At 40.6% G+C, this 5,000-nt stretch overlaps 1 protein-coding gene across 3 annotated transcripts in view; it reads right to left on the bottom strand.

Annotated features, from left to right (window-relative positions):
- Ktl (BTB/POZ domain-containing protein Ktl) overlaps positions 1 to 5,000 on the bottom strand; it is an 18,957-nt gene that overhangs the window by 1,934 nt on the left and 12,023 nt on the right. Inside the window, exon 2 of one of the 3 annotated variants that reach the window (XM_070122609.1) lies at positions 1 to 2,021. This exon is cut by the window's left edge and continues 1,934 nt beyond it. The exons of the other annotated variants lie outside the window; for them this stretch is intronic. The gene's annotated coding sequence lies outside the window, so the exon portion shown is untranslated. The remainder of the gene's footprint in view (positions 2,022 to 5,000) is intronic. 3 annotated transcript variants of the gene reach the window in all.

Here is a 5,000-nt window from a genome sequence, read left to right as displayed (position 1 = left end):
TTTCCCATCCCTCTTCCCTCTCCCTCCCCATCGCTCTTCCTTCTCCCTCTCCCTCCCCTACCTCATCCCTCTCCCTTTCCCCGTCCCTCCCAACCCATACACAATTCACGCTCCCGACTGCCACTTTGACGTCACACCCTCTCATCTCATCTCGTGCTGTTGTTTTCCTCCTTTATCATAATCTGTTCGCGCTTCCCTGCCCAGCGAGGTGAAAAGTGTGTCAGTTCGTCAGACTCGCCTGCGGATCGGCCGAAGCGAGAGTTGGGAGGTCGCGAGGTTATTAATAATGAAAGAAATCGCTGATACATTTCACAAACTGCATTCTGTAAGCAGCGATAGAAATGGTACTGATAACAGTATTCGGCGACTCTGAGAGATTGACGCTCGTCCATTGTTAAGATAGGTGTTAATCAATTTCTTTCCCTTAGGTTCGGTTATCAGCTGTTCATTTGACGTGGAAAAATCTCTGTTTCTCATGCTACAAGCTTCTATCAGTACGCCTATGACGAATATCCGGAGCACTTTGTTATATACAGTATTACATCATAAATAATTGTAAGCCGATCCCGGTTTACGTTAATGAAAGTAATTGTTGCGCCGAAATGCTGATTTTCTTTTTAAAAAAGCGTTTACGTAACCTTTACGCACGACAGAGCAGCCATAAAAGAATTTCCGATGAACACACATTTTCACTCGTGTCTCTCTCAGGGATGGCTAGAAGGGCATATGCCTGAAGCCAAAGTGTTTTTTCCTTCCGTCTAGATCGAAACATGTAAAGAATGAGGGAGCATGTGACGCATGCACACACGCACACGCACATAGAGGGAGGAAGGGAGAGAGAGAGATGGAAAGAGCGAGAGAGAGAGAGAGAGAAAGAGTGAGAGAGAGGGAGAGAGAGAGACAGAGACCGAGCGAGAGAGAGAGAGAGAGATAGAGAGACAAAGAGAGAGACCGAGCGAGAGAGAGAGAGAGAGAAAGAGAGACAAAGAGAGAGACCGAGCGAGAGAGAGGGAGAGAGAAAGAGAGACAGAGCGAGAGAGAGGGAGAGAGAAAGAGAGAGACCGAACGAGAGAGAGGGAGAGACAAAGAGAGACAGATCGAGAGAGAGAAGCAAAGAGAAAATCCCAACTTTCCCCGCCGATGTCCCCTAACAACCTTCCCTCGGCTGTCGTGGAGCAATCTTCTGTCTTCCCCTTGACCTCCCGCCCTTCGTCACAAGGAAATATGGGTCATAAGGGACATCTGACGAGGCTGATTATAGTAGCGCGAGTCGTCTTTTGGGGTGGGCGTGGGAGGGCGGAGGCGAGAACGAGGCCCGCGACGAAGGGTTAAGGAGCAAGAGGGAGAACCGAGGGTGTAAGGTATCAGGGTCGAGAAAAAAGGGACAGAGCGCTGTTTGGAATGAAAATTAAGGTTATATCATTTGTAAGGAGGAAGATCACAATAACAGAAACATATGGGCAGGGGAGTGGCTGAGTAATGTGGAGGTCATTAGGACCGAGAGTGACTGGGGAATAGGGGACCTGGAGACAGACACATAAAAGAGTCATCAAGGAGGTTGGGAGAAGGAGGAGGGGGGGGGGGGGTAATATAACTGTAAACTCCATGTGGAATTGAATAGGGTAACATGGCCATCCATTGATTTTCTTTGATGTACATTTCTCCATATCCGTGATGTTGAAAAGGTTATAATCCATGAACATTGACAATGTATGAGGTTTATACTGCACTTGAACACGAGAATAAAACCGTTCTCTTAATGCTGTCTTCGTTTCTCCTTGGATTAGGTGTGGCAAGAGTCATGACTGGTGAACGTCTACAATAAATCAAGCTAAGAAGATACGAAAACCGGTACAAAAACGAAAGACAGAGGAAAACAAACAAACAGTGGCATTTCCTTGAATGGTGACAGAGACGGAGAAATTCCCCCACCAGTTCCGTCGTCCGTGTCCGACCCTGCCTGGCTGTGAGGCTACTTCCCCCATTGATCTGCTAACCTTCAGAAGTGATTGCCGTCAGCTCTGTTGGTGAGGGAAAAAAGGGAAAAAACTTGGGTGACAATGATTTTTTTTTTTCAAAATGATTGTGAAGTTCCCGATGATTTTGAGCCAAGGTGTGTGTGTCATTCTCTTTCCCTTTCATGGGCAGGTTTACGGATAATGCGAGGGAGAAAAATATCGTGGAGACTCGATTCCCTCACAGCGCTCGGAAGTCCCACGATCAGCTGTACATCTCTGAAGACATCATTTGCTTTTGAAACTCTCACAGGACAAATGCTGATGATTTTAACAAGTGAAGCAGTAGGCTTAACTTTCCAGAAAGAATAATTTACGCAGTTCGAATTTTCATGCAGAGAATAACCCTGAACCGAGCTCGAAATCGTTGGTCACTTCACAAAATTGGGGCTAGTTTCCTGCCATACTTATTTACAGTTTTCTCAATGTCTTAAGATTTGTTCTACGTTTCCCTACTGACCTGTGGATATATGCCAGGTCATGGAATTGGTGACTTAGGTTATTTTGATTAAATATATTGAGATTGTTGACACCAAGCGCAACAAACTCAGCAAGGGCTCAAACATTGTCTTTTTTTTCTCTCCTGTGTCCACTTATGAATATGCAAATTATAGATAATATATGAATTAATCTAATGTATATCTATGTCTACCGAGTACGATATACAAGCAGCTGAATCCCACGGATATATACACTTAAATTAGTATTATCATGTCGATCTTACTATTAAAATACCAACAAATTTGAGCAGACACTTCCAACACCGAGATATATGCTGGGGTAAATCTAAGGGTCAAAAACCCACATTTCACTATGTAATAGAATCCGAAACTAAGCACTTCGGCCATCAAAAATCAGCCGAACAACAGGGGAAGGTAACGTGGCCATTTTATGTCAGATCTGTGTGTTTCACGTAATTATAGATTTACTTAGTTCCTCTTAATTACATATTTGTCTATTTATTTTTAATTGCTGAAGTTATTAACAACGGGTCTATGCCACGGAAATGAAATAAAGAAAACATGAAAATAATGAAGAAATACATGATTAGGACATAATTTCAAATACTTTATAAATGATTAAAGTACCCCCTCTAAAAACAAAACCGTATTTTTAGTAAATGATCTTAATTTCTATGGATATCAAGGAAATTAGATTGACAAAGCATAACATTAACATCATACCGAAAGTCATAAAACTGTTTATTTTATATAAGAACGGTGAAAGACGAATAGACAAGAAGAATAACAGGGATGGTAAGAATAATCGGACAATTACAATATATCGCATTTTTTTTTATATCAAACTAAATTCCACGAATGATATCAAAAGGAAAATACGACTCCATAAAACCACATCTGGCACCGTGAGAAAAACCGTCTGTCATTAAAGAAGTTTTTCTTCTGTATAATATTACTTTTATAACGGTGATGCCTATTTAAAATTGAATATAATTACGATGATAATGATAAAACAACATACTGAGAGCAGTCTAGATTACGTCTTGTATGGTAATGTATCCATAGTTATTATAATAATTGTTATTTTTATTCATATCTATATTACTATACTCTCTTGTCACTGTTTACTGTTACCATCATAGTATTATCAATATTATGATTATTCCTTATTATCATTGTTATCATTGTCATCATTGTAATTTTGTTTTGTTATTATTATCATTATTATTATTATTATTATTATTATTATTATTATTATTATTATTATTATTATTATTATTATTGTTATTATTATCTTTATTATTATTATTTATATTATTATTATTATTATTATTATTATTATTATTATTATTATTATTATTATTATTATTATTATTATCATTATTATTATTATTATTATTATTATTATTATTATTATTATTATTATTATTATTATCATCATCATCATCATCATCATCATCATCATCATTATCACTATTATTATTTTATTATTATTATTATTAATATCAGATGTTGCTGTTGTTATTGTTACTGTCATTATCATCATCATCATCAATGTTATCATCATTACTTCTCCTCATCACTCCTCATCACCCTCACCATAATACCCACCACCACCACCATAACAACAACATAACAACAACTTTTCTTTAAATCTAGTTCTACAACACGACTTCGTACCCTATAAGAGATACCACGTTCCTATCGGCTTCCCTTCGTTCGAACAACCTACACCGTTCGCATAAGGCAATCCGCATGCCAAACAACACTAATAAGATTCGCCGGAGTGCGTTCCAAAGCCTATAATGTTAGTGTTGGCTGAAGAACTGGGAGGAGAGTGAGGGGAATTCTGAGGGGAAGGATGTTAACCGCGCTGTGGGTGATAGCGTGTTTGTTTAAGGGAGGGATGGATGGAGGGGGGTGGGGGAGGGAAAGGTTCGATTGCTTGGGGTTGGGGGATGGGAGGAAGGGAGGAGGGGGAGTTAGGATGGAGAAGGAGGGGAGAGAGGGGGGAAGCGAGAGTGGGGAGTAAGAATGGAGAAGGAGGGGAGAGAGGGGGAAGGGAGAATGGGGAGTTAGGAGGAAGAAAGAGGGGAGAGAGGGGGAAGGGAGTGATTGAGAAGGGCGAGTGGATTGGGGGGCCATTAGGGGGTGATTGGAGGATAAGGGGAGATGGGGGAGGGAAAGGTAAGGCGAAAGGGGAAGAACGAGAGGGATTGGAAGAGAGTGAGAGGAAGAGAAGAAACCGAGAACAAGCTAGTGAGCAAGAGAGAGAGGGAGAGAGAGAGAGAGAGAGAGAGAGAGAAGAGAAGGGAAGAGAGGAGAGGAGTGAGAGAGTATAGTAGAGAAAGAAGAGAAAAAAAAACAGAAAAAAGAGAGAGGCGAAGAATGCATAAAAAGAGAAAAAAAGGACAAAGAAAGACCTAGAAAGCGAAAACGAGAAAGAGAGAAAGGCAGACGATCTTAACAGGCATTAAGTGGCAGCTTGTAGCGTCAGAGGAAACGCGGGGGTCCTCTAAGCCCT

The sequence above is a fragment of the Penaeus vannamei genome, chromosome 6 (assembly GCF_042767895.1).
Source record: "Penaeus vannamei isolate JL-2024 chromosome 6, ASM4276789v1, whole genome shotgun sequence".
NCBI classification, from domain to species: Eukaryota; Metazoa; Arthropoda; class Malacostraca; order Decapoda; family Penaeidae; genus Penaeus; species Penaeus vannamei.
Note: the sequence above shows the minus strand (reverse complement) of the source record. Positions and strands in the feature narration are given on the sequence as shown.